The sequence below is a fragment of the Sus scrofa genome, chromosome 15 (assembly GCF_000003025.6).
Source record: "Sus scrofa isolate TJ Tabasco breed Duroc chromosome 15, Sscrofa11.1, whole genome shotgun sequence".
NCBI lineage: Eukaryota > Metazoa > Chordata > Mammalia > Artiodactyla > Suidae > Sus > Sus scrofa.
The window spans coordinates 48,859,545-48,872,157 of NC_010457.5; the positions used below are offsets into that span (position 1 = coordinate 48,859,545).

General features: G+C 49.5%; 1 long non-coding RNA gene across 5 annotated transcripts in view; it reads left to right on the forward strand.

The window, feature by feature from the left end:
- Positions 1-12,613, forward strand: part of LOC106506229 — a 50,635-nt gene that overhangs the window by 12,961 nt on the left and 25,061 nt on the right. For 3 of the 5 annotated variants that reach the window (XR_002339144.1, XR_002339143.1, XR_002339141.1), the window contains one exon: positions 238-1,205. This is a non-coding gene — a long non-coding RNA (uncharacterized LOC106506229). Of the gene's footprint in view, positions 1-237; positions 1,552-12,613 lie in introns of those variants that run through there. The other 2 variants (XR_002339145.1, XR_002339142.1) reach the window with 2 other exon arrangements.

Below are 12,613 nucleotides of genomic sequence, written 5' to 3' on the forward strand. Positions count from 1 at the left end.
CATCTGCTGAGGGGTGGCCAAAAGAAAAGAAAAAAAAAAAAATGCAGGGGCCTTCAGATCATTTGGACACCATCTCATTTTGCAAAGGGGATGTTCTTTCCGAGGTGCCACAGCCAGTGAGTGGCAGGGCTGGGTCTAAGGCTTCTTCACGTCCTTCACATTCTTGACTTGAACTTCCTTTGTTCTTGATCAGGATCTATTTTGCTCTGTGTCATCTTGTTTGCATTATCCCACCAGGTCTGTTAAAGTGCTTTGGGATGAGGATAACGTTCTGGACGTCTCCACGACTCACCTGCTGCAGAGCAGAGCATGGCATGTGGAATCTACTTAGCAAACATCGAACTGGCAGGGGAAAGGTATTAAACTTGGAGGGACTAGGGGCAGCCCCAGTCCCCAGCAGACAGACTGGCACAGCGTTACCTGTCCTGAAAGAGCAGCTCAGGGTCCCTGGGAGCATCTCAGATTGTCAAGATCTTCCCCCACCCCTCTTTTAGTCCTGATACAGACTCACTGTCACCAGGTGTAGCATTGTTATCCTTATGATCATGGCTCTCACCTAGCTGTCTCCTGGCCTGCATGGAAAAGAAGGTGTGAGCTTCTAGATAGTGTCCCAGCCAAGTGAAAATGAGGCAGAAGTTCCAGAACTGGAGAGCGGAAGCAGCCCTTATGGGGAGGGAGGGAACCAAACACATGGTCTTTGGGTTGGAATCTGGCCCTCAGCCCCTCTGCCCCTTGCGGAACATGAAAACAAATCTCCTCTCGGTCCTGCTTGCTTGCTTCTTTAATGGCAGGAGTGAGAGGCCAAAGGAGATCCCACTGGGAACTCCCAGGAGGAAAGGCAGTAGTAATAACAATGATGAGGAGAGCTTATGGCTTGTTGAGGCTGCCGGCAAACAGAAAACAGGGCAAGTGGAGGCCACTCCTGGGGGCTGGGCGAAATTTGCCCTCCTCTCGGCCTTTGAGGGTAGGAGGTGCAGGGAAGGGCAGAGGACGCAGGAAGACCTTGGGACCCTGTTTCAGACTCATCACTGCTTTTGGACTTCCTAGGTGTGTGGGACTCCTGAGAAGCCCGCCTCCCTCCCCGGAGTTTCTTCCTCTCATCGGAGAATTCTGGCTTCTCCATTTCTGACAAGATGATTCAAAGCAAAAGTGGACTTGTCAGAGACAGGAAGGGAAGATAAGATAAAAATAAAAAGTTAGCCAGACTTAGAAGTTTTTCTGGCCTTAGTTCCTGCTCTCTCTCTCCCCTCCAACATTTGCATTCTTGCAAACAAAAATCCCACAGCAAAGCCCAGAAGGGGGGCCCAGGCCTTAGGCTCCAGGTCAAGGCCTGAGGGCAGTGGAGGAAGTGATTCAGGGCCCCCCGGGGGATGGAGGAGCTGGAGGCTGGGGCCAGGACACAGGGCTGCGGGCAGCGGGTCAGCCTCAGTCCGGCTCGCAGTGCCCCTGCCCCCATTCACCCACAGGCAGGCCAGCCCGGAGCCAGAGACGGGTGACTGATGGGTCCCAGCTTGAATGGAAAGTCCAGATTCCAGGGAGACAGCCTAAGAGGTAGGAGGAAAGCCACTTCTCACATCTGCAACAAAATTAAAAACGAAGTACATAAAATTCATTAGTTTACAAATAGCACTGTTACTTGTTACTCGGGGTATTAACAATCTCCTTTTTCGATTAAAAATTTTTTTTTAATTTTTAATTTTTTTTCTTTCGGTAACGCCCGTGAAAGACGTTTGTTTCAGTTGCCAACATTTCTGCAGAACTAATGTGGGTGGATTGTGACAGATATAATTTCTCCATCCTACAGTTTCATCAACTTGAGTTCTGTTAAACTATACCCGCTGGGCTTAGCTCCTTTTAAAGTTTCCGCTTTGACAGGTAGATTTATTAGTCTTGAAATTTGTACAAATCAGATGTCACTCGTGGCAACTTGTCAAAATGTCAGTCTGGCGAGGCGGCATGAAAGGCTTTCTGGAGAGGGAGACAGACGTGAGGCAGGCTTTAAAGAACTCCAGCTCGAGCTGTAGGAAGGGATGGGGGCATGGCAGCCTCTTGATCCCGAGGGCTTTACTTTATTAAATATCTCGGTCTGTACAGGGGACGTGACGTCGAATCTTGGGTCTCAGAGACATCAAGGCTGACAGCTCCCGAACCATGGCTCCTGTCCCTTCCAGTGTCAAGTTTCTTTGCTTGTTATGTTCACTTAGTGGAGAAGGCCAGGGGTGCTTGCATGGGGGAAGGAGAGCAAAGCCAGGCTGTTTGGTTTCCAAAAGGGCTGGGTGGGTCCGTGGCAATGGATGGGCGTTCCAGGCTGGGTGTTCCAGGCTGGGCTCCCCTGGTTGGAACTCGGGGCTGCCTTCAGGCTCATCAACACAGATTCTTGATTTTTTTTTTTTTTTTTTTTTTTTTTTTTTGTCTTTTTGCCATTTCTTGGGCGCTCCCGCGGCATATGGAGTTTCCCAAGCTAGGGGTCCAATCGGAGCTGTAGCCACTGGCCTATGCCAGAGCCACAGCAACGTGGGATCCGAGCCGCGTCTGCAACCTACACCACAAGCTCATGGCAACGCCAGATCCTTAACCCACTGAGCCAGGCCAGGGATCAAACCTGCAACCTCATGGTTCCTAGTCGGATTCGTAAACCACTGTGCCATGATGGGAACTCCTCTTGATTTTATTTTATTTTATTTTTTGCTTTTTAAGGCCTCACTCTCAGCACATGGAAGTTCCCAGGCTAGGGGTCGAATCGGAGCTACAGCTGCCACCCTAATTCACAGCCACAGCTATGTGGGATCCAAACCACATCTGCAATCTACACCACAGCTGACAGCAACGACAGATCTTTAACCCACTGAGCAAAGCCAGGGATCAAACCTTCGTCCTCATGGATACTAGTCAGGTTCATTACTGCTGAAGCACAATGGGAACTCCTCCTCCTCAGATTCTAATTCTACTGGGGAGGGAAAGCAGCTGAAGAGAAAAGGGAGCTCTCAGGTGGGAGCCACAGGAGGGGCAGGGGCGGCCCCATCATTGCCCCCAGGAGACCTAGGGCCTCGCTTTCCCAGCCTGCCCGATTCCCAGACTAGCCTGTGCCTCGTTACTTAATCAAGGATCCCTCGCTTTGGTCAACTTCCTCATTATCTGGTTTGACATGGCAGGCGATGTTATTAATAGTCAGAAAGCTATCTGAATTTTTTTCTCCCTGGGGGGAGGGGGTGGGAGTGCAGGAGAAAGAACCCAGCCTGGCTCTGAAGGCAGTTTTCTTTAAGGCTGGAACCCCGGGTGGATGGGGACATTCAGGACTCTGAGAATGTTTCCCCTCTTGGGGAGCAGGGGGGTTCCTGCTGCCACATTGGAGAGAAGATTCTGGAAGCGGAAGTTCTTGCTGGTTGACTGCACTGTTTCCATCGGTCTGTCTGTCCCGGGCATTTGGAAGATGTCCTGTAGAGCTGTAGCGCCCAGTACTCCTACAACCTCTGTCTCCCACTCCCCCAAGAAGTTCTGGCGGGCTTGGTACCTATGTCTTCAGAGAGAAAGGCATGGCCTCATGCTCCCGTAGGCCGGTGCTGGGACCCACTCCCCTATAACCAGTTCTTCCCTCATTTTCCCCCTGGGGAGGGGTTGGGGTCAGAGCTGCCAGGCTGACCTCCTCAGTGTTGCTTTCCCGTCCACTCCCACCCTTTCGGGTCCATTTGTCTGCCTCTGAGATGTGCCGTCTCAGCATCAGGCCAAGGCACGACTTGATCTGGGAGGTGTGAAGCACGCTCGCTCCACCCCATCTCTCCTCCTCAGTTCCTTGCCTGTTGACTTACAGAAGGCCCTTTTGCATCATACGTTCCTGGGAACTCCTGCTCCAAGGCACACACCTCTTTGGTGGGGGGAGGAGGCTCCTGCTTACTGGGGATTTGGTGACACATTGTGGAGAGCAAGACGGTGTCCTGTAGAGGCTGCAACTGGGGCCCAAGAGGACCTGCCCCAGCTCAGGATTGACATGTATATATATATATATATATATATATATTTGGCCACTCCAAGGCATATGGAGTTCCTGGGTGAGGAATCAGATCCGAGCTGCAGTTGTGACAACAACAGATCCTTAACCCACTATGCTGGGCTGGGGATTAAACCCAGTTTCCAGCGCTCCTGCCACCGATCCTGTCGTGCTACAGTGGGAACTCCCCAGCTTGTGATATTTTTGTGAGTCCTACTTGCTTGATGTGTGTCTGTCCTGTCTCCATATTGGGGAGCAAGGCTTTAAAAAATTATTTTTTTCTTTTTAGAGCTGTACCTGTGGCATATAGAAGTTCCCGGGCTAGGGGTCTAATCAGAGCTGCAGCTGCCGGCCTACACCACAGCCTCAGCAACGTGGGATCCGAGCCACATCCAGACCTCCACCAATGCTTGCGGGAATGTCAGATCCTTAACCCACTGAGGGAGGCCAGGGATGGAACCTGCATCTTCATGGATACTAGTCGGGTTCTCAACCTGCTGATCCATAATAGGAACCCCCTATCACCGAATTATTTTGAGCTGCATCCTATTCCTGGGAGTGGAACACACACACACACACACACACACACACACACACACACACACACACGCACACACACGCACACACACCACACACACACACGCACGCACACTTTACCACATTTACACATTACCAAGAAGCGCCACAGCTTAGCGAGTTGAAAGACTTCATCACCAGCCTCCAGCCCGGCCCTTGTTTCCCCTGTGCTGTCTGCCCGGTTCCCTCGTCAAAAAGGAACAGGGAAGAGGCAGTGAGCTGTGAGGAGCACTTCACAGGGGAAGACTCTTTAAAAGAAATCACTTCGTGTCACGGTGCAGGGTGATGGCCTTTCATGTGGCAGATGCTCACTGGCAGCTCCCCACTTCCCATTAGATAGATCATTAGGAGTGGAGGGGGGGGGGTCTTCCCGGCCCCTCCTTCCTGGGACAGCCCTGCCAGTCACAGGGGGGCGTGCTGGGGCCACTTTGAAAGGGAGAGCGTTGGGTTTGGGAGGTTAATGAGTGGAGAACAGAGGAGAAGCCGTGGAAGCTCCTAGCTCATCAAGAGCCCACAGTCTCTGCTTAGTAATGTCAGGGCAGGCAGCTGAGAAAGCACAAGGGTGCTGGTGATGGTGGGGAAGATGGGGAGGCGGGGAAAGGCAGGGGAGAAGAAGGAAAAAAAAAAAAAAACCTCACCAGCCCGTCTGGCTTTAGTTCAGAAAGCTCTCCAACTCACACATCTGGTTCTTATATTTCAAAGTTAATTAGTCATATTGAGGCTGTCTGAAGATAAATTTATCATCCAGAAAAAACACAAACAGTTTGAAAAATGAAAGGAAGTGGGGTGACATGGCTTGACGTTTAAATAAATCATTTTAACATGATTAAAAAACTTGTCCTGTCTGACACCCAGCACTTGGGTACTTTGTAAAGACTTTTTTTTTCTTTTTTTTGACAAAGACAAGTCCCTATTTGGTACACAAAAGCCCTTGCCGTTCAATTCCTCAGAATCATCTTTGGCCAATTGCTTTTCTGAGGGATTTGGAGGAGGGTAGCCAAGAGTTGGGCCCCTTTTTATGGGGGGCTGGTGGCACGGAGCTTGGGGTATCCAGTGATTATCTCGGGGGGCAGGGAACTCAGCTAGGAAGAGGTTGGGGAGGGGAACTGGGGGGGGTTTCTTTGGAGAGGAGTGAGCGTATGAATTCTTAATCCAGCTCTTTCTGGTGACTCGGGTTTGAGCAGGAAATCCTCCTGCCATAGAGGAAAGATCTTCTTCAAACGTCTAGGCAGAGACTTCCAAGAACCAGATGTGTTCTATTCCTTATGCCTCCCAGGGCTTCGCTGACAGTCTGAACTCTGCGATAATGGGATTAGGAATCGGGGTTCAGCCTGGCTGTAGTAAACTTTGGCCAGCTGGGGGTGGTAACCGTATAAAAGAGTGGCCAGTCGGATGCACTGGTTTGCTGTAGGAGCCAATGGAAATGAGCTGGAGTTTCTACAAGCTCAGATGCTCCCTCCCCTGCTGGCTGTGCCCGTGAACCTCATGTAGTTTGTAAAGGTTGCTGGTTCCTGTTCTACGTAAGGACAGACAGTCCTTCCCAGCCCAGCACAGCCACGGGGACAGATGTCTGGAATGGTGGTGCCTTGGTGGCATAAGTGGGTGTCTCTAGATGTGATGGAACTGGGGAGGGGGCTTCCAGGGCCTCCCCCAAATCTCAGGTAAATTGGCTGGTGGGAGATTTTGATGTGCCTTGTTGTTGGTTGCATGCTCCTCGTGGGACAGGAGTGAAATTAATACAACATGAACGTTCTCTCCTATTAGCAATTTGGTCTCATCAGTTTTGTTAATGGGATAACAAGAGGTGCCGGTGATGGTGCAAAAGTCTCATGGTGTTGGTAATTTTCACTGTAACATGTTAGCAATCTGTCACTATTTGTTTCCAGCAACACTGGCAAGAGTCTGCTTACACCAGGGCCTCTAATTTTCTCTCCACACTTCCAGACTGTTCTTTCTTTCTCTGGCTGGGTCGCTTCCCCGCTCCGATCTGTCTCCATCCGTCTTGCTGTGCCTTTGTTTCCGTCTGCCCAGTGCCACCACCCTCCTCTCTGATCGCCGATGACAGGGTTCACCCTGGCAGGAGGAGATGCTGTCCCAGGACAGCCCCTGCGAGGATGGAATTCCAGCCCTGGTGGCCCCAAATGTGCGTTATCCCCACTCTCTCATGTGATGGAGAAAATTAGGTCCAGAGAGGAGAAATGAATTGCCTCAAAATATAACAGTTTATCATAGTCAGAATAGGGCCAGGCCTGGGACCCTGTTTTTAGTTTTTGTTTTTGTTTTTCTTTCTTTCTTTTGAGGGCCAAATCTGCAGCATATAGAAGTTCCCAGGCTAGGAGTCAAATTGGAGCTGCAGTTGCCAGCCTACACCACAGCCACAGCAACGCCAGATCCTTTATCCACTGAGGGAGGCCAGGGATCAAACCTGCGGCCTTATGGATACTAGTTTGGTTCCTTACCACTAAACCACAATGGGAACCGCCTCCTGATTTCAGGATTTCAAATCCTGGTACCTTTTACCAGGTGATGGATGATGTCATATGAAAAATCAGTCCGGGAGTTCCCGTCGTGGTGCAGCAGAAACGAATCAAACTAGGAACCATGAGGTTCCGGGTTCGATCCCTGGCCTCGCTCAGTGGTCCCTGGCCTCACTCAGTGGGTTAAGGATCCGGCGTTGTGGTGAGCTGTGGTGTAGGCCGGCAGCTACAGTTCTGGTTGGACCCCAGCCTGGTAACCTGCATATGTCATGGGTGCAGCCCTAAAAAAAAGGACAAAAAGACACACACACACACACGCCAAAAAAAAAAAAAGAAGAAGAAAAAAAAGGAAAAAAGAAAAATCAGTCGGCCCCAGAAACCAACTTGCTTGCACATGGAAAGCTTATCCTGGTGAAGTCAAGGTCACAGAGAGGAAAAAATCTCTTCACCCTCAAAATGGGGCCTTTCTCTGCTACATCAGGGTGGGCCCTTCAACCAGGTGGTTTTCTGATGTGAGCCATCTTACCAGCTGTGATATCCCAGCCTCGGGGTCCCTGGCTCTGGAATCCAGAGGTGTCTCTCTCCTTAGCGCATCTTGGCCATCAGTGAGGGTGGCTGCAGCTTCTGGCCCCACCCCTGGTCATCAGCTGTCCTGAACAGAAGCCATGGCCATAAATAGCCTTTCTGTGCCAGGTGAGCTCCTCTCGCCTGCCTCCAGGCCCTGTAGCCCGCTGCAGCTCTCTGAGACCTTCACCTTGCCCTTGGGTGTCAGCTGTGGAGGCGGGGTGGGGAGGGAAGGGAAGGAGGGAGGCCAGATTCACTCCTGCTGGAAGTGTTCTTTCCTACAGCTGGTGCCTCAAGGTGTGGAGGCTGAGGAAAGCCAGAAGTGTCACCTGCTGTGCCAAGATGCCAGATTTCAAGTCAGACGGACTAGGGTTGGGATCTTAGCTCTGTTAATTGGTGGCTGTATGACCTTCCCAGATACAGAAACTGTCAGTCTCTGTTTCTTACAGGTAAAATGAGGAGGCCTAAGAGTTTGCCCGTGGATTTGTAGTGAGGAGGAGGGAAGATGTATGTGAAGACCCAGAATGTTCCAAGGCACCTGGTCAGCCTGCCCCTTACTCCCTGTGCAGGCAGGTGGCTCAGAGACTAACCTTGACCATTCTTTGATTTTGCCTGTAGCCACCATCAAGCCCACAGTGTACTGCTGGGCATGTGAGGTCAAGCCACGCTGGGTTGTGGAGCGAATGCTCTACTTCCAGGGTCAAGGAGAGTGTCCAAGGCAGAGAGGGATGAAGAGTGTGAATCAGGCATCTGCGGTGCGGAGGGGAGAACGCTGGCTGCTGAGTCACCAGCGGTCCGATGTTCAGCAGAAAGAATGAATACCTGAGGTTCCGTGGCTTGGAGAGAAGAAAAGGAAAACAGGCTCTGACTTGGGTGCTGGCGAGAGCTACCAGCTCGTGCATATTCAGAACCTTCCCTCCGTTTGTCCAAAGCATCCTTGATTGCTTCTAAGGAAACAGCCAGCAGACTCTGATATCTCAGTATAGTCTCATCAGGCCCCATTGAGTCATAAACGCTGTTCGGGGCGGGGACTTGGCTGTGTCATACTGGGAAGGGGGGGTACACTTCTCCGATTGGTGCCTGCCAGGCCTGCAGGGGATCAGAACCCCAGATGGGCGACCCCCCCTTCTGTTGTCCTTAAGATGCTTTGGCCAAGCAGTCTGCCTGCCTGAGTGCTTGTCTGGTGCCTCCTTAGGACTCTGTGTGTGCATGCATATTTGCCTTTCCTGTGATCCAGGTCTCTATTTAGAAAATGGGAGGGTTGGTGGAGTCACAGTGGGGTCGGTTTATAAAAATCGAGGTCTGGGAGGTCTGGGCCGCCAGACGCTACAGGTTCTGCCAGGCATGACTCCCTGAGTCTCCGTTTCTCTCTGTAGCTCTGAGCCAACCAGCTCATGCTCATCCGGAAGGTCACCTCATGCCTGTCTCCTCCTTGGGGGGGGGGGTTCCTGGAGCTCCCAGTCCTGAATGCCTCTCTGTCATTGTATTTTCCTTCTTAGCCTCGATCAGAGCCGTCACTAGCTCATTCCTTAGCCATGCCCTCTCGGGAGCGAGTGAGCCAGGCGAGGCTGGGGCCTTTGCCATCCTTTTGGCCTCTGTCTTCTGAGGCTCCAACACCTGAGCCCCGAGCCTACAGGTGCGGAGGCCTACCTGTTGAGTGCAAGGGGAACCTGAGCATCGTGGCCGTTAATGACTTCCTTTACCTGCCTCCCAGGGTTTTCGCAAGGGTCACACCATGGTTGCTGTGAAAGTAATTTGAAAGAGTGAAGAGAAATATGCCAAGTGTAAGCCATTAACATCCCTCTCCTGTGGGAGGCGGCCCATGTTCCTTTGCCAAAATCTCTCAGCAGCCTGGAGGTGAGTCTGGCAGAAACTGGATGCTTTCCAGGTGCCTCACTCCCACTGATGCTGGGGTCCTTGAAGCCAGACCTTGGATAGCAGAACAACGGAACTCAGCTTTACCTGAGTTTGCCCAGTGCCGGCTGAGGTCCACGGGCAGCAAGAGCTCGAGGGCCCTCATTTGGGCTTGGTCCTCAGGAAACTGGTAGACTTGGGGCTAAGGCCGACCTGAAAATCAATAGATCCTCATCCAGGGACGTTGCCACAGCACAGGCAAGTTTAGGTCCCCATGTCGCTTGGGGGAAGCAGAGACCAACCCTAAAGAGATGGGGAGGGGACAGAAGGACCCATGGGAAAATGAGGCTGGGGTTCTAGGAACTCACACCTTGAGCCTGTTTCATGACCTTGACCTCTCCCTGCCCCCATCTCCACCCCCTGATTTTGTAGACAGTTTCTCCTGATCACCTCCAACATGATCTTTTAATCCCACGGATATATAGTGTGTCTGTTTTTTTCTTTGTTGTTCATTTTTTTTCTAGTTTTATTGAAGTATAGTTGATTTACAATGCTGTGTCAATTTCTGCTGTGCAGCAAAGTGACCCAGTCATACATGAATATACATTCTTTTTCTCATACTATCTTCCATCATGTTCTATCAGAAGAGATTGGATATAGTTCCATGTGCTGCACAGCAGGACCTCATTGTTTATTCTAAATGTAATAGTTTTCATCCACCAGCTCCAGACTCCCAGTCCATCCCACTCCCTCCGACTCCCCCGTAGCAATCACAAGTCTGCTCTCCATGTCTGTGAACCTGTTTCTGCTCTGTAGATAGGTTCACTTGTGCCACATTTTAGCTTCCACCTATAAGTGATATCATGATATTTGTGTTTCTCTTTCTGACTTACTTAGTATGAGAGTCTCTAGTTCCATCCATGTTGCAAATGGCATTATTTCATTTTTTTTTTTTTTTTTTTTTTTTTTTTACAGATGAGTAGTATTCCATTGTGTATATGTCCCACATCTTCTTAAGCCATCTGTCAGAGGACATTTATCTTGTTTCTATGTCTTGGCTAGTGTGAATAGTGATGCAATGCACATACAGGTGCATGTATCTTTTTGAATTGTAGTTTTGTCTGGGTAGATGCCCAGGAGTGGGATTGCTGGATCACAGGTTAGTTCTATAGTTAGTTTTTCGAGGAACCTCTATCCTGTTTTCCAGAGTGGCTGTACCTGGTGGTTGACTTTGAGAGTCAAGTATCATCTACCAAAGCTTGAATCCATCACTGGCCTCTTGAAACCAGTTTCCCAGGAGCTGAGCAGGGTACTGGCCAGGGGTCGAATTCTATCACAAGGCTGGTTTTCTCCTGGAGGAACAGCCATTGAATTTGAGCTCCATCGTGAAACCAATAGTGGTAACTAAGTGCTGCCTTCTAGGTTCTGTCTTGGGTATTCTCGACAACGCTTCTTGTAGGGGCTCTTTTTAAAGCTTCCTCTGGTTGGGTTGGATTAGCAGACATTTAGACATTCTGCTTTGCAAATTGCCACAGAAATTACATCCCTGTCATATTTGAACACTCTGAAATAGGAAAGAATTACTTTATTGGGTGTCTCCCCCCCACCCCTTCCCTCCCCCTAAATGTTTGAAGCTAACAAAGTGTTTTCAAGCGATTTCTCGCCACTGGATTTGGTGAAACTCACTTCAAGTGTCTTTCCAGAACCTTTCATAGAAAAGTAATTGTGTAATTAGCTATAAATTAGTAAAAATTATGCTAATTACTTCCAGGTGTGACATATTTTGTGCTTAAAAACAAGTAAGAGAAATAAAGGAGCTGTCACTGTGGTTCCCTAGTGAAGGTTGGCCCAGGCAGCTTGGCAGGCTGATGTGCACATTTACTTAATATTATTTTTTCTTAATTACGTAATTTCTGAATAAGTACAAACAGACCCGAGAACAAAAGTACAACAGACTAAACCCAGGGGTGGTTCTTTTTGTGCGTGTGCTTAATTAAACCGAATCCCAGTGGAAGATTTTCCAGAGCTTTTCAAACTTGTACTGGGGGGACAAGAGGTAGTGGGATGTGGGGAATGTGGGGGTAGGAGGTGTTGCTGGGATTCCTGGGGCCCTTAAGCCAGAAGACATCCAATGACCCCCCAGGGGTTTGCTCAATCCACATCCCCTTGGCCCTCTCAGTCTGGTTATTAAGGTGATAGGCACCATGGTACCTTGACATGGCAGCTGTCATGTACTAAAGGTATTGTCTTCATTTGCATACAGTTCTTTTTTTAAAATTTTTATTAATAATTTCTTTTTTTTTTTTTCAGGGCCGCACCTGCAGCATATGGAAATTCCCAGGCTAGGGGTCAAATAGGAGCTGCAGCTGCCGGCCTATGCCACAGTCACAGCAACGCGGGATCTGAGCCGTGTCTCTGACCTACACCACAGCTCACAGCAATGCCAGATTCCCCCACCCACTGAGCAAGGCCAAAGATTAAACCTGCATCCTCATGGATACCAGTCAGATTCTTTTCCACTATGCCACGAAGGGAACTTCCTGTTTCCGTTTTTTTATATTCTACATATGAGTGAAATCACATAGCATTTGTCATGGTCTGACTTATTTCACTTAGCACAATGCCCTCAAGATCTATCCATATTGTAGCTAATGGCAAGATTTCATTCTTTTTTTTTATGGCTGTGTAGTATTCATTGTATGTATGTACCACATCTTCTTTATCCATTCATCTATCAGTGGGCACTGAGGTTGTTTCCATGCAGTGGCTATTATAAATAATGCTGCAATGAACATAGGGGTGCATATATATTATCAAATTAGTGTTTTCACATTCTTTGGATAAATACCCAGACATGGAACTGCTGGATTATGTGGTAGTTTTATTTTTAATTTTTGGCGGGTCTTTTTAGGGCCACATCTGAGGCATATGGAGGCTAGGGGTGGAGTTGGAACTGTAGCTACTGGCCTGCACCACAGCCACAGCAACTAGGGATCTGAGCCATGTCTACGATCTACACTGCAGCTCACCGAAACACCGGATCCTTAACCCATTGATCGAGGCCCGGGGATTGAACCCACAACCTCATGGATACTAGTCGGGTTTGTTAACCACTGAGCCATGACAGGAATGCCTATTTTTAATTTTTTGAATTGTC